The sequence below is a fragment of the Lepus europaeus genome, chromosome 18 (assembly GCF_033115175.1).
Source record: "Lepus europaeus isolate LE1 chromosome 18, mLepTim1.pri, whole genome shotgun sequence".
In the NCBI taxonomy this organism is placed as follows: domain Eukaryota; kingdom Metazoa; phylum Chordata; class Mammalia; order Lagomorpha; family Leporidae; genus Lepus; species Lepus europaeus.
In genome coordinates, this window is record NC_084844.1 from 30659451 (window position 1) to 30681509 (window position 22059).

Genomic DNA, 22059 nt, shown 5'->3' on the forward strand with positions numbered 1-22059 from the left:
TGGCCACTTAATGAATAATTGTTGAGCACATGGATGAATGATCAAGCAATATCAAATTTCCTGAAAACACTGTTAAGTTCTGAGGGACATGGTTTGATCAGTGGCTGCTTGAGTTCTTTGTAACAAGCTTTATTTTCATTTGTTTCTGTTTTTTCCAGTGTGTCTGAATTCTAGAGGAGGGAAGATGGTGTAGTCATTTGACCCTGTAACGACTGGGCATTTTCTCAGGCCCGCAGAGATATCCCTTCTGTTCATTCACCAAACATGTACTCTGTATACTGCATGACCCACGCTAGTGCTTGGAGGATAAAATTAAGAATGTGACATTATAGGCCGGCGCCACGGCTCAATAGGCTAATCCTCCGCCTAGTGGCACCGGCACACCGGGTTCTAGTCCTGGTCGGGTGCCGGATTCTATCCCAGTTGCCCCTCTTCCAGGCCAGCTCTCTGCTATGGCCCGGGAAGGCAGTGGAGGATGGCCCAAGTGCTTAGGTCCTGTACCCCATGGGAGACCAGGAGAAGCACCTGGCTCCTGGCTTCGGATGAGTGTGATACGCCGGCCAAAGCACGCCGGCCACGGTGGCCATTGGAGGGTGAACAACGGCAAAGGAAGACCTTTCTCTCTGTCTCTCTCACTGTCCACTCTGCCTGTCAAAAAAAAAAAAAAAAAAAAGAATGTGACATTATGCGTGCTCCCCGTTTTAAAAAATAAGACAACATGAATTGAGGGAACTAGATAGACAAGGTTAGGACAAGATGGTGTTTGGGAGAGAAGGATTCCTTGGTATAAGCCTGGAAGGTGCAGTGAAAAGGGGACAGAATGAGCAATGAGTAAAAAGTCAAATGAATAAGTTTGGAGGTGCTCAGGGAACAGCGGCTAGCCAGCAGCAGGAAGATGAGGTAGGGAAAGGATACTCAGATTCTAAAGGTGCAATGGGATTGGAACACAAGAGTGCCAGACCCAGCTGGACAACAGGAAGGCTCAAGAGGGCAGGAGAGTGCAGAGGCCCCAGCCGGTGAGAACTTGGGTGTGTTGAGCAGAAGTGTAAGCTCTCTGGGCCTCAGTTGCATGTACTCACTCATGACAGGCTTTGTGCATGTTGAGTAACATGATATATGTAGTTAGCAAGGTGTTTGGTACCTGACAAACTTTCAAATGTTAGCTAAAGTTATTTCACCAATTTTGTATATAATTCACAAATCAGCACCTACTGTTCAGAAATATTTGGTCCATGGTTCCCAATGGAGGCTGTGAGAGTACTATGAAGGAGAGAATTTCAATAAGCAGTTGGGCAAAGGATAAAGACATCAAAAGAAAACATTCTTAGGGATACATGAACATGCCTGCCTCTCTCTCTCTCTCTCTCTCTCACACACACACACACACACACACACACACTCAGATAGAACTCTTGAAACACTGTGTCATACTAAACACTCCTGGTTCTGTCCCTCAAGGACTGTTCCCGGAGCCTTGGGAGCCTCCAGGAAGATGGAGGAAGGTGTTGTAATCACTGTTTCTTTTGAGAAATCTGTGATGACTTGGGATATAGAAAGGTGGTAACAAAATGCTACGCATGAATTGATAAAGTAACTATTATTAATGTGGACAAGGAAGTAAGAGAAAAAAAAGTCCTAGTTAATTTATCCATGCCCTTGAATGCACATTTTCCTGGTTTTGCTTTACACTGAATCTATCAATCCTTTATACAGTTAAAGTGAATACATAGGTGAACTCAATTTATCTTCATAAACCTGGCTTATAAAATAAGTTGACTTTTATGCTAATAATAGGTCTATATGACTCTAAGATTATATCCCCTCTTGAGAGACTTCCTTTCCCCTACCCAAGAATGACCTTTTGTGTGATCAATCTGTCTCCAAGGTCATTGAAAAAATTAAATAAGTTACTACATTGAAAGTGCTTGCACTGGTGTCTAGCTCTATTTTAATACAATAGCAGCTACTCAATAAATACTATTTATTATTAATATTCCTATCACCAATAGCATTCCTTGTATTTCAGTTTTCCCATTGGAGTCAGAATTTGGTGACCCAAACTGAAACAAAGGAGTCATGTGCACAGTTGTTGAAGCTGTTCACAAACATTCTGGCTCTTCTTCCTTCCTCACACCCAGTAGATAGTAGAAGAGTACTTACTCAACCACTTGTAATTGGGTGTATGGGCATGTGACCAGCTGTAGCCAATGGGTCGTGAAGGAAGCAATGAGTTACACCTCCAGGGAGGAGCATTTAATTACTGATGCAAGACCCTGTCCAGCTCTATTCTCTGCCAAGAAGACCAGCAAAATCCCAGATAATGGCTGTGCCTTCTGTCTCTGTCCTCAGGATATAATAATGATGAACTGGAGCGCCATCCTGCAGAGGATATGTAGTATGATCAAGAGACAAATCTTTACCCTTTCAAGCCATTGGAATTCAGCTTATGTGACCCACTCCGGCTGTCTTGACATAGTGGTGACTTGAAGATCTGAGGACAAGCAATTACACTGTGAGTCACTGCCAAGCGGGAGGCCATGGCTTATGGGGAATCCAAAAAGATTCTTTACCAGTGCATGTTTCCACCACAGCATTTCCCAGGGTTTTGTTTGCATTTGGGGGAGAATGTGAGAGAAGGGAAAATAAGGCGAGAAAATCTTCAGCTATGAGCTCCCAATGTAAGGATTATGCCTTGAGAATATTCCCTTGGTGGCAGATAAGGTGGTCCAAACACATGGCTTCATTCTCAGTTTGGCAATTGAGGTTTTTGTCAACAACCACACCCCCTCTCCATCACTGTGACATTTTAGTGCCCCTTTCTACCTACTAGTCTCAGCCAGAATCATCAGAGATTTGCAAATACTGTTGCCCATCAAAATGGAAACAGAAACGGAGTTCCCAGCCCTTCTAAAACTTGTCTCCTTATGCTCAACCCTACTCGGTGATCTTCAAGCTTTCTATGCCAGGAACTTTGTAGGTCTTTGTCACACCTGCAACTTGTCTTCTAGTTCCCACATGTCAGGAACCCTACCCTTTTTCCTGTCACCTCCTAAAAAAGTGGGTAGACTCCTCTGGTTGCCATTTATCAAAACCTCTGTAATTTTGTTTTCAGGTCTGTCTCAAATTGGACTGGGATTAAGCACTCCTTTCTCTACCTTAGCTGCTTAACACAACGCCTGGCTTCTGGAGGTGGCCTGACCTCCGAAGACCTAGCTCAGGTGACAGGTGCCACCTGAAGGTAGGCTGCTGCATCAGCCCATCCTGTTCCCCATCTACTACCGATTGTGGTAGAGGTAGCTGTTCATTGTTTTGTGTCTCCCTCCATGCACCCTGGCAAAGCTTTATAAGCCTATCTTCTCCTTAGAGACTTTCTCTTCTGATAGACTGGGATCTCCTGTAACGTAAGCCTTTCACTGGTTTTTATTTTCTCCTTTGTTCAATTAATGATTCTCTGGTCTATTCTTGCATACACTTAGTATATGCTTGTTCAATTATCAGATTGAGTGTGCAGCTTATATATCCACACAAATTCACACACATATGGTTAATTAAGGTATGGTGTGGACTACAGGGAAAAAAAGATGGATGAGAAAACTCTTAAATAGTGAGAAATAAACACACACAAAAAATATGGATGTGAGTCTTCTACAACCTACCGTTAAGATTTCCTTGATATGCTATGGGTCTTAAAGTTTCAAATAGACAAGTTTTTAAGTTTGACTTTTCCAGACCACAAAACAAAGGCTCTGTATGATGCCACAGGTGAACATCTTCTGAAATTTTGTGCCTTAGTAGCTTCACTTGCCTCTTGCTAGTCTTGGTCCCGCCCTTGAGCATACACCTTGATCTGGGTTTGATCACTGTTACATGATTAAATATGTGATCTCCCAGTGTGTGAGATGAGGTCCCCTCCCCTTATGGTGTGAGCATGCCAGTGGTAGGCATATCCTGTGTGCCGCATGTCCTGTGGTGACATGGCATACAACAAACAGGAGATAAGTCTGGAATTATTCGGGATTCTTTCCTTCCCTCCCCATGCAACTGATAAGGTGGTGGTGAACCAGCTTTCTCTTTTTTTTTTCAGATTTATTTTATTTATTTGAAAGACAGAGTTACAGAGAGAGGTAGAGACAGAGAGAGAGGTCTTCCTTCTGCTGGTTCACTCTTCAGATGGCTGCAACAGCTGGAGCTGAGCCCATCTGAAGCCAGGAGCCAGGAACTTCTTCCAGTTCTCCCATGCAGGTGCAGGGGCCCAAGCTCTTAGGCCATCCTCTACTGTTATCCCAGGCCATAGCAGAGAGCTGGATCGGAATAGGAATAGCTGGGACCAGAACTGGTGCCCATATGGGATGCTGGCGCCACAGGCCAGGGCTTTCACCTGCTATGCCACAGCACCGGCCCTGAGACAGCTTTCATAGGGAGGGGTAATATGAAGACAGCCAGAGTAGGGGAAGAAAAGCATGGCCGATGCTCTGGAGTGACTGAAATGACCAAGTCTGTGACATGAATGAAAGCACCTGGGCTTTTTTCTGATACATCTGGATGAGATTTGGAAATGATGAGCAGGTGGGATACGAGCCAGTGCAGTATAAATAACAACAATGCATCTACAGTATTGGGTCTGGGGAACTTGGTTTCTTCCATTTCCAGTATTACCTCCCACTTCCCCAATGCAAGCCCCCCATGTCATAGGTCTGGTCTCTAATCTCGAGAATACCAGATCCATTTCTCCCTCTACTCCTTTGCTCACAGAGTGCCCAAGCATCTCACAGCCCTTCTCTTCTCCCCTGCTTATTTCCAATCTGAACAACCCTGCAAGGCTCTCTCCTCCTTGCTATCTTTGTCAGCCAATCTCTGCCTCTGCTCTGAACACCTGCCATGCTATATTATTCTCCAGTTAAGCACTCCATTGCATGCTGTCTCATATCATTACTTTAATGTTTTCCAAGTATCTATCTTGTCTGCCTAACTTGACTACATTCCCTTTGAATTCAGGAACTTGTTCATGAATGTCTTCTGTTTCCTTCCAAGAACCTTTGTGTTTCCACATATAATGTATTTATTGGATGAGTAGCTGAATAGCACATGAATGTGGCATTTATATACTTTGATATCATTCTGCCAAAATGACATCATGGATTTCTCCTCATTATACAGGCTTTTTTTTTTTAGTAGTGGGAATATAAAAGTCTTTTAAGTTAAATTCTCATTTATGTTATTTAGTTCAGAGGGAATGAGGGAGGAAGAGAGAGAGAGAGAGAGAGAGAGAGAGAGAGAGAGAGAGAGAGAAAGCCCTCATCTGTTGATACATTCCCAAAATGCCTACAACAGCCAGAGTTGGGCAGCCCAAATCCAGGAGCCAGGAACTGCACCTGGGTTTTCCATGTAGGTAGCAGGTATCCACTTGTTGGGCCATCACTGCTGCCTACCAGGTGAGCCTTATTTAGGAATGCTGGCGTTGAGAACAGAGCCAGAACTTGAACCCAGGCACTGTGATACGCTACGTGGGCATCCCACATACTCTCTTAAACACCAGACCAAATGCCAGCCCCAGAGATAGATTTTTGTGATGCCTTGGTATACTTCCTCCCTCCACAGTACAAGAAAAATGCAAATGCACTAACTACTAAATTTGTATCGAGCGCTACTACTCAATCTAACTTGCTACCCCTGGAAAGGAGGAATTGAACAGCAGTAGGAGTGACATGGTTGCCTCGCTGCCATCCATACTGGATTTATTTTCTCAAGTTCCCTACAAAGTACACTGGCTGATAGAATAACTCCAGTGAATCAACATAATCCTGTCTCTTGCTACAGTTATTGGTCCAGCATTTACCCCAATGTAGGCCAATGAGCAGAGGGAAGTTGTTTACTTGCTCTCTCTGGGAAAGACACATTTTCACCAGCTGAGACCTTCCCAAAGCTTCAGATGAAGCTGACACCACAGAAGCTCGGCAGAGGGCTGCAGAGAGACCAGGGAGGGCCTGATGACGCTGTTCAGTTAGTGCACCAATCTCTGATATGGTGAACTTCCGTTAAATGAGCTTTACTGAAGCCACTTAGAGTTTTCTGTTATTTGCAACCAAATACATAACGGGAACACATATAATAGAATGATAACACCTGCACTGCAAAGTCAGAGTCACTGGGGCATACAAGCTAGTCACGGATGTAGAACTGCCATGTGGGCCCTGTCATGCCCGTATTTGTCACTGAGCGCGGCTGGATGGAGATGCCTTCCCTCCGGCAAGAGAGAGCCCCTCCAAGGGATCTGAGAGATGTACAGAGCTGTTGGGTTGTTCATCTTGGGCGTCAAACTTTGCTTCTCAGCAGTTCATCAGAAAGCTCAAGACGGTCAGACAGGCACCAAAGGGAACAGGAAATACAGCAGACGCTGCACGAGGCAAACTTTCGAGAAGAAAATGATTTACATAAAACCTGGTGCTCAGCACACAGCAAGTGCTAAATCGCCGTTTTTAAACTCTATTAATATGGATCAATCATAACACGGCACATAATAAGCGTAGACTAAGTCTCGCTCCTGCCCTTGACACCCCCACCCGGCATCATCCAATATAGCTTCCTTTAGCAGCTTCCTGTACATCTCTCCAAGCAATTCTATTCATTCACGCATACTTCTTTTACACAAATGTCAGCATGCCGTATACTATTTTTTTTTTTAAAGTGCATCTCTTGGAGATCTTTTCCATATCAGTGTCTTCAGAGCCACACAGAGTTTCGAGCCTGGCCCCATTAGAATTAGCGTTCCCAGGAATTTCCCCGGTTTTCTTGTTGGACATTTGGATTGCGCTCCCCGTGATACCAATGACAGAACGCTTATCCTCGGGGGAGAGGGGGGCTCATCTCACGGAAGTGCGAGCCCAGCTAGAGGACACGTTCCGCGGTGTGCAAACTGGTGATCCAAAGCACAAATGCACAGCGACTTTTTTTTTTTTTTCTCAAGCCACGAACGCTGAATTCGATGAATTCCGTGGGGGCAGCAACCGAGGGGGGGGCCGAAGCAGCTCGCCAAAGCCTCGGGGTCTTCAACCGGGGGGTGGGGGGGGACCGTGGGCCCCGCAGACCGAGCGCTCCCTCGCCTGCACGCCCGGCCCCAGCGTGCAGCAGGGAGCAGACCCGGGCGTGCGCGCGCCCCGCGCCGAGCCCGCGGCGGGAGGACCGGGCACGTGTGATTCCACGTGAGCCTCCCGACCGGCTCGCAGAACAGCAGTACGCACGCGCCAGCTGCCGGGGGCGGGGGTGGGGGGGGGAAAGTAGGTCAGACTCCTCCTCTCACGTGACCCGCTCCCCTCAGCTACCCCCGGCGCCTCCCCGCCGGGGCGCAGCCGGGATGCTCTCGGCAGCCAACGTGACGGGGCCGGGCGAGGGCGCGGGCTTGGGCGGGGGCGGGTGTGGGCGGGCGCCGCGAGCGCCGCGCGCCCGCGAGGATTTGCCGGTTCTCCTCCCTCGCGCGCGCTCGGCTCAGAAGTCGGGCGGGCAGAAGGGAGCGCGGCGCCAAGGATCCGGGAGTGGGGCTCTGGACGCGGACCCGGGAGGCAGGCGCCCGCACGTGCCCGACCGCTGACTCGGGGCTCAGTCCGCCGGAATGCGTTTTGAAATAAGGGAATGCACGTTGCCCTTCAGTGCAAGCCAAACGCCACACCAGTCGTTTGCAGATACGGGGCAACCCAGACAAGGATGGAAGCAAAGTTTGTGCAAGGAAAGGAGGGTGGAGGATGTTAATGGTTCCCGGAGCTTTGCGGGAATATTGCAGAACCCCATTTCTGATCTCCTATGGACTAGCCCCCAAAGGCACTACTGTTACAAAGGCTTTTTTTTCCCCCAGGGCGGGCGTTTGGCACACCGCTCAGGTCACCGCTCGCATCCCATAGCGAGTGCCTAGTTTCAGCCCCAGCTCCTTTGCTTGACATCCAGCGTCCTGCCCATGCGCACCTGGGAGGTTGCAGGTGATGGCCCAAATGCCTGGGTTCCTGCCACCCAGGTGGGAGACCAAAATTGAGTCCCTGCGCCATGGCTCAGCCCTGGAGAGTGAAACGGTGGGTGGAAGAGCTCGCTCTGCCTGTCCCTCTCTGCTTCAAATACAATGAAAATGATTTTAAAAGCAGATTTGTCACTTGTTACAACAGGCTCGATGCTGTGATGCTGCTGCTGCTAGGGCCGGGGCCGGTGGGGCAGCAGGGAGTGAGGCAGCTGTGAAAGAATAAAGCCTTGGGGGTGGTCTTGTTTCTTGCCCCTCCCTTTCTGGTTTTTGGTACAGAGGGCAGGCTCCCCTTCAGTGAGGTGCAAGGCAGTGGGTGAGGCTGACAGGCAACAGCGGCGGGTTACCACGACGTGGGCTATAAATGTTTTAATAGAGGCGCGCCCCGGTGTTACCGAAGCACGGAGGAGGGGCGCGCAAGCGCGGGGCGGGGTCGCGGGAGGTACCCTGAGTCTTGACAGCTCAGTAGGGGTTCAGCGGACAGAGCAGCGAGGCAGAGCGGATGGAAGAGCGGTCCAGAGCTAGGGAGCTGCCAGTGGTTCGCGGAGCGTGATTGAGTGCACGCTGTTTTCATTGACTACCATGCTAAGCCAGTCTGGCGTGAGGACCATCGTACCTCATCCCCACCAGCACCGCCACTTTGCAGCAACTCCTAGGAGACTGTATAAAAGATCCCAGTGTTTTCTAACTTGTGGTTAGAAAAAGCACTGTCAAATTATTTCCTGGAAAACTGTACCGCGATGGCATTTAAATACTTAGCAGTCAGACGGTAAATGGCCTATTATGTATTTCAAACCGGCGAAGGCTGATGAGATTAACATTAGATTTACTAGATGGCCATAGCCCATACTGCATGCATTTCTAGTGTGTGTGTGTGTGTGTGTGTGTGTGTGTGTGTGAGACTCATGAAAAATTCTAATTGAAATCGAGTTAGAAAACAGAAAGATGTCAGAACGGCGCATTTAATCCATACAGGGAACCACCTGGCCTGGACAAAGAGGGCTAGCGACAAGGGTGGCGGTGGGAGCAACCGAAGCCTCACTCACGTGCGTGTCTCTGATTGCTCTCACCTGGCTGTGGATGGAGAGTAACAGAGAAAGCAGCTCCGACAAGCCAGAACAAGCAAGGAGGTTGCACACCCTGCCGCAAGTGTCAGAAAGAAAGGCTGCAGACGGGAGGGGGCGGGGACCCAGGCGCTGCTTCTCCGGAGGCCACAGCCAGGTGCAGGAGAAAGGCTGATGGAACTCACAGATCAGGGTGCTCCCACTGCTCATCCCGTTCTGTTGTGTTGGGGTTTTCCCCCTCCAGCCTCTGGCAGCCACTCTTATAATCTCTGAATGTGACTGTTCAGGTAAGCGGACTCACGTGGGATTTCTCGTCCTGTGGCTGGCTTATTTCACATAGCATCATGTCCTCAAGGTTCACCCAGTACTGTCTCACGTTGTAGGCTCTCCATCTTTTTAGAGGTTGGATACAGTATCCCACTGTAGACATCCCACATTTTCTTTCTGCATGCCTCTGTTTATGAATACGTAGGTTGTTTCCGCCATTGTTCACACGTCCTCCCCCGCCCCTTTTATAACTAGAAGGGTTAGTGCAGCAAAAGCACTTAGAGAAGTACTTGGCACGTGCTGTTGGATTAATAGTATTTGCTATTATTGTTAGTGTAACAGGGACTTGAAGAGAGGGAACCCTGGACTTATTTTAATGGTTACATGATACCTCTCTTCATGGCTAGAGCATGTATAATGTGAAGGAATGCACATAACTAACTTTTTTAAAAAAAAGATTTAGTTATTTGTTTGAAAGGCAGAGTTACAGAGAGGCAAAGGCAGAGAGAGAAAGAGAGAGAGAGACAGAGAGAGAGAGAGAGAGGGAGGGAGGGAGGTCTTCCATCCGCCCATTCCCCAGATGGCTGCAACAGCCGGAGCTGCGCAAATACGAAGCCAGGAGCCAGGAGCTTCCTCTGGGTCTCCCACATGGGCGCAGGGACCCGAGGACTGCTTTCCCAGGCCATAGCAGAGAACTGGATCAGAAGTGGAGCAGCTGCGTCTCAAACCGGCACCTACATGGGATGCTGGTACTGCAAGCGGCGGCTTTACCCGCTACACCACAGCACCGGCCCCATAACTAACTTTTGATGCCATCTTTCCACCACAAAGGAACCCAACCACACAGCTTTAACCAGGGAGGGGCAGAGGAGACCACACCGTCATCCCATTTGTTACATCAAATCACTGGGGTTGGGTTTTCTGTAATTTACTAACAGAAACACCCTAATTCAGGGCCCAGGTCCTCACTTTAACTAAAGTGCTGATGCGAAAACTCTAGCATTCTGGTCTGGGCAGGAGCTTGTTAAAGAATGAATACATCTTACCTCCGAGGCAGACGATTACAGTGACATAGTACACCAGTGTGCTAGGGTTGCCATAACAAAGCACCACAAACGGGTGACTTCAACAGCAGAAATGTATTGTCCCTCAATTCTGGAGCCCACAAGCATAAAACAAAGTTGTCTGCGGGGCTGGTTTCTTCTGAAGCCTCTCTCCCTGCCTTGAGGAAGGCTCTCTTCTCCCTGGGTCTCCTTGTGGTCCTCCCTCCCTGAGTGGCTGTCTCCTGACTTCCTCTTCTCCGGACGACACCAGTGGTATCAGACTAGGGGCCATCCTATGGACCTCATTTTAACGGCATTATCTTCGTTGAGGCCCGATTTTTAAATGCAGTACATCCTGAAGTACTGGGGGCTAGGACTTCCACCTGTGCATTTGGAGGGGACATAATTCAGCCAACAAATCGGAACAAGACATTAGTGCTATAAACACATTATTTTATGTCAGAACTTCACCCTTACCCTAGTTCTCTTCCCCAGGTTTTCGTTCAGAGGCTGGGAAAAGACGGGACATTAAGGTTCAGAGAACCCCCTCCTCTGATAATACATCTAGAAGAACTTCATGTAATGAAGTTCTGGCTGAATCGACTCAGATACCTGACCTGAAGAACAATTCACGTTGATGACAGGAAAGGAAATGTAAACGTAGTTTTGATTTTTTTTTTCTCTTTATGTGTCTCTGTGAAGATGGAGACCTTTGCTAAAGGATCTGTTCCAGATTGGTCTTTTATTTCTCCCTTAGCACGTCTTGGCTAAAATGCTGGTGCTTTGTTGAACTGTAGAATCTCATTTCTGGACATGGCCGAACAGCTGTTTATGTATTGTTTCTAATTTCAGCAAGACAGAGTTATATTCTGAGGTTGGCAATTGAATTGAATGGTTTGTCCTGTAGGGAAAGCCGTGGGATACAGAAATAATTTTTGCCACTTTGTTCTCGGTTTCGAGTTATGTCAAAGGCAGCAGTTGGATTCCACAGTTTCTGATGTTATGTCTGTCTGTTCACCATATGATTGGATGCAAAGGAACATTTTGTTTTCTTTGTTGAGCATCATTAATAACAATTGCATTTATTGCTACCCAAATCCTTTCACATCATGCACGTAGCTCTCAAAGCCCTACCATGCCAGGTATTCTCGACAGAATACTATTAAAGTCTGTTTCATTGAGAATGAAGTGATCCAGATTCTCCACCTTTGAACATCTGCCTGTCTTGTTTCATTGTATGATTCCTTGCTTTTCTTCTGGAGTAAAGAAATGGGCAGGGAAGAAAAGTTATTGGTAGTGGAAGCCAGCATTCAAAGGATAATATTTTCCTCTTTTTTTTTTTAACATTTATTTATTCATTTGAAAGGCAGAGTTACAGAGAGGCAGAGGCAAAGAGATTGAGAGAGAGAGAGAGATCTTCCATTCGCTGTTTCACTCCCCAGATGGCTGCAATGGCTGGAGCTGGGCCAATCCAAAGCCGGAAGCCAGGAATTTGGGTGCAGGGGCCCAAGGATTCAGACCACTGTCTTCCCAGGCTATAGCAGAGAGTTGGATTGGAAGTGGAGCAGCTGGGACTCGAATCGGTGCCCAGGCAGCAGCTTTACCTGCTACGCCACAGCGCCGGCCCCCAGAATAATATTTTCTTGTTGCTACTCTGTACCAACAAGACATCCCAGGGAAGGCAGAGGTCAGCCCACAAGTTCTTAGCCAGGGCTACACATCCAGGTCACCTGAGAGATTTTCTAGATGTCCATGCCTGTGATTCTACATCTCATAAATTTGAGTCAGTACATGAAGGGGAGGTCCTGAATTTGTGAAAAGTTCCACAGAGATAATGCTATGCACCACCGGGTCTGAGCAGGAGGTTCCGTATAAGCTATCTTTCTCATCTCCAGGTCTTTTTAGTCTTGTATTGCACAGTACAACTCACATTAGTGGAAATGTAGCTGCAGCCAAGAAGGACAACTCTTCCAAAGAGAAACAAAATTTTGTTCTGAGAAACAAAATTAAGTAATTCAGAAAATTTTACCTATTGTGCTGTTCCAAATCCAGCATTTCTACCAGGAGCAGTAACGTTTCCCTGCAGGGTTTAGATATTCTAAACAACAGCAAAGCTTCATAGAGCATCTGCAATAAGCAAAGAGCAATACTTTATATCAGTGTTCTTAGCTGAACTGCTGAGGTATGTTCTGGAATTACAGCATTAACATAACAAGAAGCTTGATTCCATCAACCCTCCTGGAGTGTTTATTTAAGGAAATTGTATTTGTTTGCTGAACTGTAAATTCGACACAGTCTAGCCTTCTTTCCCTTCAGACTTGCATTTCTGTAGTTCCATATGGGATTTATTCTCATCAGACTTCAGCAAAGACCATAGGAGGGCAGGGGGAGAAAAAGAAACATTGCTCAAAACTTGGAAAAACGAAGAATTGACCACTTCCTCCAGAAACTCAGCTCTCGGAGCAATCAGACAATAGAAACCAAAGTTTTAGAGTTAAACAGAACGAGCCTGACTCACAGCTTTCTCATGCAACTACTGATCTACGTGTGTAGCTCTGCTTGTTACATCACCTTCTGAGCTTTGATACCTCTGCCTGTACAGTGGTGATAATCACACTCACAATGGGCTTGCTCTATGGATCAAAGTAATGACAGTGCATGCTAAATGCTTGGCATGTAATAGGCAGCCTTAAAGGTTTGCAGGCATTTTTCTTTTTTAAAAAAAAAAAAGACAACATATTTTCTTGGGGAAAGAAATGTCAGGTGCAAATAAGCCAGAATTGACTTTTGCTTCATAGTTTCATCTTAATGAGATGAATGCAAAAGGAATTAGACTAAATTTGGAAAGCTCTTTACCTGTTTCTTTGTAAATACGGATGCCAGTTCTGAAGTAGCTGCTTCCCTACAGATGAAGCACAAAATGCTGAGGTGTATGTGTCATTTTCAAAGGCATCAAGAGAAGCCCTTGAAATGTCTTTGAACTACACATTAGCTGTGAACTGCTAGCTTCATTTGAAATCTAGGGAAATTCAAACTCTCTGGACTTGAGTTGCTGCTGCACCTGCTACTGTCTGGCATTGTCCTTTTCAATGTGGGAGAAGTGTATCCAAATAGGAGGATATGTAGTTTTTAAAGAATCTCAGGTTCTTATGAAATCTAAGATTACTAAGCACAGAAAATTGTACCTTAGTTGCTGCAAGGGAAGGGAAGAAGAAAAGTGAGCTTTTAAAAATCATTAACCTTTTAGGGCTGTCGCTGTGGTGTAGCAGGTAAGGCCACCAACTGCAATGCCGGCATCCCATATGGGCGCCTGTTTGAGTCCCAGCTGCTCCACTTCCGATCCAGCTCTCTGCTATGGCTTAGGAAAGCAGTAGAAGATGGCCCAAGTGCTTGGGCCCCTGTATCCATGTGGGAGACCCGGAAGAAGTTGCTGGCTCCTGGCTTTAGAACGGCACAGTTCCAGCCATTGTGGCCATCTGGAGAGTGAACCAGCAGATGGAAGACCTCTCTCTCTCTCTCTCTCTCACTCTGCCTCTGCCTCCCTATAACTCTACATTTCAAATTAAAAAAATTAACCTTTTCTGGTCCTAAATTTGCTTGGAGTCAAATCCATGTGTTGACCTAACTGGCCAGACAAGTGGAAGCAGAAACGGACAGGTTGTAATATCGGTTCAGACTCTCAGAATTAAAGGAAACTTGAAGCACTTTGTAACTGTGAATAATTCGGTCCACCATGAAGATTTAACTACCATACATTTTTTTTGCACCAAATAATTCTGCAGAAAATACCAGCCACAAATAATATGGCTGAAATAATGGATATATACATCAACCATTCATCCTCTAAATAGAATAAACATGTTCTTTTTTAAGTGCTGAAACATTTGTAAAAGTTACTACATATTGAGACTCAGGGAATTCTTGATAAATTATAGATATGTTTATGTTGTTAGCAGTGACTGACTCTGAAAGTGAGGTTCAGACTGATCTTTACTTTTTTGTGCTCTCTTTTGTATTGTTTGAATATTTTATAACCAACATATACATTTCTGTAAGAAAAAAAGATGATCTCATTTAGAAAGAATACCCGATAATTACTGAATATTTACTCTGTTGCAGGGGTAAGTATGAAGCGTGTGTCCTGAGTTACTTTATTTCATTCTCAGTGGTGAGAATTTGCCATGCCTGATGTGGTGTGGCAGAGGATTGATGGCTCCTCGCTCCTGCAGTCCTTCTCTTCTCTACTTCTCTAAGAATAGAGGTTTTAGGTTTTGTTGTTAGGTGTGGCGGTGTGGCCAGTTAAATGGATATGAGGGGGGCCGGCGCTGTGGTGTAGTGGGTAAATCTGCCACCTGCAGTGCCGACATCCCATATGGACAGTGGTTCGAGTTTGTCTGCTCCACTTCCAATCCAGCTCTCTGCTGTGGCCTGGGAGAGCAGTAGATGATGGCCCAAGTCCCTGGGCCCCTACACCCCTGTGGGAGATCCAGAAGAAGCTCCTGGTTCCTGGCTTCGGATCAGCACAGCTCCAGCTGTTGCAGCCAACTAGGGAGTGAACCAGCGGATGGACGATCTCTCTCTCTCTCTCTGCCTCTTTTTCTCTCTGTGTAACTCTGACTTTCAAGTAAATAAATAAATAAATCTTTGAAAAAAATGGATATGAGTAAAAGAGCCTCCCTTTTTTTAAAAAAAAAGATTATTTATTTATTTATTTGAAAGTCAGAGCTACACAGAGAGAGAAGGGGATGCAGAGAGAGAGAGAGGTCTTCCATCCATTGGTTCACTCCCCAATTGGCCACAACGGCCGGAGCTGTGCTGATCTGAAGCCAGCAGCCAGGAGCTTCTTCCGGGTCTCCCACATGGGTGCAGGGGCCCAAGGACTTAGGCCATCTTCTGTTGCCCTCCCAGGCTATAGCAGAGAACTGGATTGGAAGTGGAGCAGCCAGGTCTTGAACCAGCACCCATATAAGATGCTGGCACTTAAGGCTGCGACTTTCCCACTACACCACACCAACGGCCCCAGGGCTCCCTTTCTTGCTTCTACAAGATGGTTCCAGCAGTATCCAGCCGCTAGGACATGGGGAGCGAGGAGAAGAGACGAAGGCTGTGTACCTAGCACGGGGCGGCCCCAGAACTGCTCAGACTGTTTATAATCAGTCTGCATCCAAGGGGAAATAAACGCCTATCTTGTTTAAACTGCTGTCAATTTTGTATCTGTTAAAGCAGCCAAGTTAATATTCTATTATTATTTTACCTTGTGTAGCTTTTCTTTTAAGAAACATAATATTTACATTATGTTTTATGTCATCATTTAAAACATTTCAGGTTTTACTTTCTATTTAATAAATTATGTGTATGTTTTACATGAATATATTTCACTCCCACGATAATTAGAATGGGTAGTGTTGAATCGTATCAGGATAGCATTCACCAATACCAATAATCATCTATATATCCCTTCCGTTCCAGAAAGCTTTTTTCTTATATAGGTGAAAGACAATTTGATTGTTTTTGGGTGCTGTGACCTAGTGGGTTAAGTGGCTTCTGAGATGCTGGCATCCCGTATGGGCACCAGTTAGAGTCTCGGCTGCACTACATGTGATCCAGCTCCCTGCTAGGGTGCCTGGGAAAACAGTGGAAGATGGCCCAAGTGCTTTGGGCCCCTGCACCCACATGGGAGACCCAGATGGAGTTCCATGTTCCTGGCTTTGGCCCAGCCCAGCCCTGATGATTGTAACCATTTGGGGAGTGAACCAGTGGATCAAAGCTCTCTGTCTGTTTGTATCTCCCACTGCCACCACCCCTGCCACCCTGCCCTATAACTCTGCATTTCAAATAAACAAAATGGAATGTTTTTAAAAAAATAGGAAATAGAATTCTTGGGTCACGTCCTTTTCCCTTTAAATCTATAAGGATTTTTTTTAATCTAATGGACTGAAAAAATATTTGAGATGCATGTGATTATTTATCCTTTTAAAATAACCTGAGTCTTCTGTGAATGCACCTGTAGACTATATATATTTTATGTTTATTTATTTATTTATTTTTTTGACAGGCAGAGTGGACAGTGAGAGACAGAAACAGAGAGAAAGGTCTTCCTTTGCCGTTGGTTCGCCCTCCAATGGCCGCCGCGGCCAGCGCACCGTGCTGATCCGATGGCAGGAGCCAGGTGCTTCTCCTGGTCTCCCATGGGGTGCAGGGCCAAAGCACTTGGGCCATCCTCCACCGCACTCCCTGGCCACAGCAGAGAGCTGGCCTAGAAGAGGGGCAACCGGGACAGGATCGGTGCCCCGACCGGGACTAGAACCCGGTGTGCCGGCGCCGCAAGGCGGAGGATTATAGGCTCCTTGTTTTGTCCTGGTCCAGCCCCAGCTGCTGCTGACATTTGGGGAGTGAACCAAAAAGTGGAAGCACTCTCTCTCTCTCCTGTGTGTGCACACTCTCTCTCTGCCTTTCAAATAATAATTCAAAAAAGCTATCAGGAGAACTTCAGAAGAGGTTGGAGTGGAGTGTGACTAAGAAAGAGGAGTTGGGGTTCTTTGGACAAATGGCTTCCTCAAGTCACTCAGGTGGAGCTCAAACAGTGAGGTGGTCTCAACGCCCCATTTCTCAGCACTCATGCTGTCACATAATCCTGTCTTTGTCTCCCCGCCCCTCTAAAATGCACCTCTATGTGAAATTATCTGGCTTACCATTTGCTTGCTTTTTTCTGCCTCTGCCCACCGAGAGGTATGCTTCATGAAGTGGAAATTTCTTCTGTCCTGTGTTGGCATCTAGAACAATGCTTGGCACAGGCACGTAGTAGTAGTTGTAGCCAACATTTATTTAATGTTTGTGAATGAATGAATGAATGAATAAGTTAAGATAGATAGTTGATGTTCTTAAGATAACAGAATAAAAAGGAACATTAAATAATATAATAGAAAAACGGAAGGATGAAAGACAGAAATCTACACCCTGAAAGATTGACAATGTTCCCTAAAATGGTTACCTGCAGAAATACAGGCTAACATCGAGACCAGCACTGTGGTGTAGTGGGTAAAGCCACCACCTGCAGTGCTGGCATCCAATATGGGTGCCAGTTTGAACCCTGGCTACTCCACTTCCAATCCAGCTCTCTACTATGGCCTGGGAAAGCAGTAGAAGATGGCCCAAGTCCTTGGGCCCCTTCACCTGCATAGGAGACCTGGAGTAAGCTCCTGACTCCTGGCTTCTTCGAATTGGCCCGGCTCCAGCCATTGTTGCCATTTGGGGAGTGAACCAGCAGATGAAAGACTTTCTCTCTCTCTTTCTCTTTTCCTCTCTCTCCCCTCTCCCTCTGCCTTTCAAATAAATAAATACATAAATCTTTTTTTTTTTTAAAGAAATACAGACCAACATTGTCCTGGGTCTTTGTGATGCTGTTAAAGTTTATAGTCTACAGGTGATGGCTGGCGCCATGGTTCAATAGGCTAATCCTCCGCCCTGCAGTGCTGGCACACCAGGTTCTAGTCCCGGTCGGGGCACCGGATTCTGTCCCGGTTGCCCCTCTTCCAGGCCAGCTCTCTGCTGTGGCCAGGGAGTGCAGGGGCATCTCCTGACATGCACATAATGTTATCCTCTTAAGAACAATTTCTTCTAATTACAGGTATTTACTTTCCCATCACAACTTGGTTACCCAGATCTTGGGGTTCTAGACATGAAAGTGATGTGCTGAGTGAAGCAGACGAAGGGAAGGGAAGGGAAGGGAAGGCTCCTGCCATCGGAACAGCGCGGTGCGCCGGCCGCAGCGCGCCTACCGCGGCGGCCATTGGAGGGTGAACCAACGGCAAAAGGAAGACCTTTCTCTCTGTCTCTCTCTCTCACTGTCCACTCTGCCTGTCAAAAATTTAAAAAAAAAAAAAAAAAACAAGGAGCCTAGATGTAAATCCAGGTTTCTGGCGTGGGTGGTAGGGTCCCAAGTGCCTGACTCATCACTGTCTGCCTCCCAGGGCACACACTAGCAGGAAGCTGGAGCAGACGCAGAGCCAGCCCTGGAATTCAAGCACCCCAACAGGAGATGTAGGCATCCCAATCAGAGTCTTGACTACCATGCCAAACGTCCATCCTCTGCAGAGGGTTTATGAAAATCAATTTCAAACTGTGTCTTAAATCAGTTCTCTCACTTCTCACTATCCAGCTGCCAGCACCCTTGACCAGGCTTCCTGCTTCCACATTTGTCCCTACCCTTGCCAACCATACCTTCCATGCAGCATCCACAATAACTTCTGAAAATGAAGTCAAATTGTGCCAGTGCTTTACACACACCCCTACAATGGTGTTCTGTGAGAGAGGTTTATTGTCTACCGGAAGCCACTTGTTTCTTATCATGCGAATTGCATCATTACCTGGTTTTGTAAGACACATTTTCCAGCTGCCCCTGTAGTTAGTTTGGCCATGTGGCTAACCCCTGGCCAACAGGGTATGTGCACAAGTGATAGGGACAATTTCCAGGCTGTGCCCTTAAGGAAAGAATTGTCCCCTCCTCCTTTCCTCCCACTGGGTTGCCTGGGGTATGGCTCCACGGGTGGTGAGATACCTTTGGCCATGCAGGACATGGCAGACTCTGGGAGATGGAGGAACACCAAGGAGGAATTTGTTTCCTGACACCCTGGAGGCCTTGGGACTGCTTTTCCTCAGACTGTTCCATGCAAAAGGAATAAACTCCTATGGAATTTAAATCCCTGCTACATAGGCACGTGAGCAGGCATGACATACAGCAGCTCGGAATGAGGCCCTTCAAAGAAGAGGCCCCTTGCCTTTGCTGTTGGGGGTGCAAACACAGTGGCAGCAGGGAGAGCCACCAACACTGGGCTGCCTACTTCTGGACATTTATGGAAGAAAGAAATTTCAGCTCTCTTGGAACCCCTATGCTTCCATCACCTTAGATCCTACCTACCTAATATTTTTTCTTTCATACCTCCACGAGAACTGATGTCCTTAGTATGAGGAAGGGGATGCCTGTCATACAGGGAAATAGCACAGGGTCTGGAACAAAGTAAATATTGAAAATATATCCGCTCCCTTCCCTTCGTCTGCTTCACTCAGCACATCACTTTCATGCCTAGAACCCCAAGATCTGGGTAACCAAGTTGTGATGGGAAAGTAAATACCTGTAATTAGAAGAAATTGTTCTTAAGAGGATAACATTATGTGCATGTCAGGAGATGCCCAAATATATTTTGGATAAGAAAAATATTTCAGTTCTTTGGGAAAGTGGGGCATTATTCATTTTGCCTTGGGCTGTCGTAGGTAGCTTTTTGTCCCATCAATGGCTTAATTTTCTTGCTCCTCTTGGAGTGCCTACAGGAATGAACCCATTAGACACTGAGCGGCAGCAGTGTGACGTGCTCGCACAGCACTGTGGTACCAGTGCTTCTCTTAGACAGTTAAAGCCTGTGCATCTCAATCTATGCCAGGGCATTAATTAAATAGGGCAACAATCAGAGCCATGATGAAGACATTCACGGAATAATGAGGAGAGGCCTCGTCTTGCCCAGTTCCTCTGGGCTGCTGCACTGCAGGAAAGAAGGGCAACCAACCGGGTTCCCGCTAATCGGGAAGAATGAGCTTCGCATGGTTGCCTTCCAGAACAGCCATGGAGATCCCCATTTTATTGGCAACAAAGCTGAAGCTTGAGAGATGTGGTGATCTGCCTGAGAACAGTGAGGTCATGTTCCCCCTGTGTCTGTGTGTGTCGAGAGCTCATGCTCCTCCATCCCTCCTACCCTCCCATCCCCACCTTCTGCCAACGTGCGAGAGACTCGAGGGTCCAGTGTTGGGAGTCAGGAGATGGGAATTCCAATCCCAACACAGCGCATGACCTTGGACACCCTGAGCTTCAGTCTTCTCATCTGAAAACTCAGGGTGCTGGATTTGAGCTCCGTGCTCTCTGAAGTTAGCATTTGAACTTTGTGGAAGAAGGATGTGGAACTTGCAGCTGGTGTTGAACTGACCCAACAGGATTTAGATCAGCATATCAAGCTAAAACTTCTCCACCCCCATTCCCACCTCCAAACACATCCTGGGGGCCACCACTTCCTTGTGTTCCCCAGAAAACCCAAGGGTTAACTGCTTCATTCTCTAAAGATTTATTCCACAGTTTAACATTGTGCCTGGGTCACACTGATACAAGATGCAAATGACCCCTCTCCTTGTGGAGTTTATGTTTTAGCAAGGGACACAGTCCAAACAAACAAATATTTACCCATTTTTAAACATATGATGGAAGGAGGGAGAGGGGAGGGAGGGAGGAAGGGAGGAAGGAGGAAGGAAGAAAGAAGAGATATTACATTTGCTTTAGGGGGCAGTGACTTGGAAAGGTGAAGTTCAAGCAGAATTCTACAGGGTGCGAAGAAGGTAGCAATTACAGGGAAAGTGCCAGGAGAGTGTCAGGTAGAGGGAACAGCATGGGTGAAGACCCTGAGGCTGGAAAGAACTTCATAGGTTCAAGGAACTGGGCTTGAGCAGGTGAAGCCAGAAGTACTGTCAGGGGTCAGAACATAAAGGCGAGGCTTGGAAGCGGTAGTAAGAAGCTTATATTTTAATTGAAGTGGTGCAGTGGAGGATTTTAAACAGAGGAGAAAAATGAACCAACTTCTCTCCCTCTTTTAATCCCAGTGCCTATTTGAGGTCAATTATATTGAAGTTTAACACACATTTACATATTGTCCACACATTGTACATATTTCGTTCAACACACCTGAGTGTTGTGGAAATCCCTATTTAACCAGCATGCTGATCAAGAAACAGATCATCACCCCAAGTCCAGAACCTCCGCTCGTGCCTGGCCCATTCCCCTACCCACCACCATGCTCCCATTCTCAGGAGCTGAGTGGGCTGTTAGACACAGTTGTTATTAAAACCAAATTTATAAAAACTGCCAATTAAGTCAACTATATCCAAGGCAAAGGCAAGAAGTTCTAGAAAGTACAGAGGTAGAGTGACGGAAAGCAGATCAGGGTGGTCTGGGGATGGAGGGGGTGCAAGGGAGGGCAGGAGCAGAGGCTATAAACAAGCACAAAGGGGCTCTGGGAGAGAGGCGCGGTTGCTTCGATTATGGTGATGACTTCATGGGTCTGTCCAGATATCACAGCTTATCGAATTGTGCAATCACATGCAGTTTATCATATGTCAATTATACCTCGGTGAAACTGTCACAAAAGAACGCAGGGCCTGAAACCTAGCTCACTAAGTTATTTGTTGAAAACCAAATAAACATAGATAGGGTATGGAGGAAATCAAATATGTCAAATATGTCATTTGACTTTTTAAAATAATTATTTACTTATTGGAAAGGCAGAGATTGACAGAGAGATCTTCTATTACCTGGTTCACTCTCCAAATGGCTACAACATCCTGGGCTGGGCCAGGCCAAAGCTGGGAACTCCATTTGGGTCTCCCAGGTGGATACTAGGTGTCCAAGTGGTTGGACCATCATTCACTTCTGTCTTAAGCATGTTAGCAGGAAGCTGCAATAATAGTTTAGCATCCCTCTCTGCCAATGGCCTGGGAAAGCAGTGGACGATGGCTCCTGCACCCACACAGGAGACCTGGAAGAAGCTCCTAGTTCCTGGCTTCAGATTGGCACAGCTCCAGTTCTTGCAGCCATTTGAGGAATAAATCTCTCTCTCTCTCTCTCTCTCTCTCTCTCTCTCTCTCTTCCTCT

The 22059-nt window shown here is 46.7% G+C and overlaps 1 long non-coding RNA gene across 1 annotated transcript in view; it reads left to right on the forward strand.

Moving 5' to 3' along the window:
* LOC133747137 (uncharacterized) overlaps positions 1-22059 on the forward strand; it is a 36969-nt gene that overhangs the window by 11290 nt on the left and 3620 nt on the right. The window contains exons 2-3 of the long non-coding RNA XR_009864282.1: positions 2350-2512; positions 3113-3238. This is a non-coding gene — a long non-coding RNA (uncharacterized LOC133747137). The remainder of the gene's footprint in view (positions 1-2349; positions 2513-3112; positions 3239-22059) is intronic.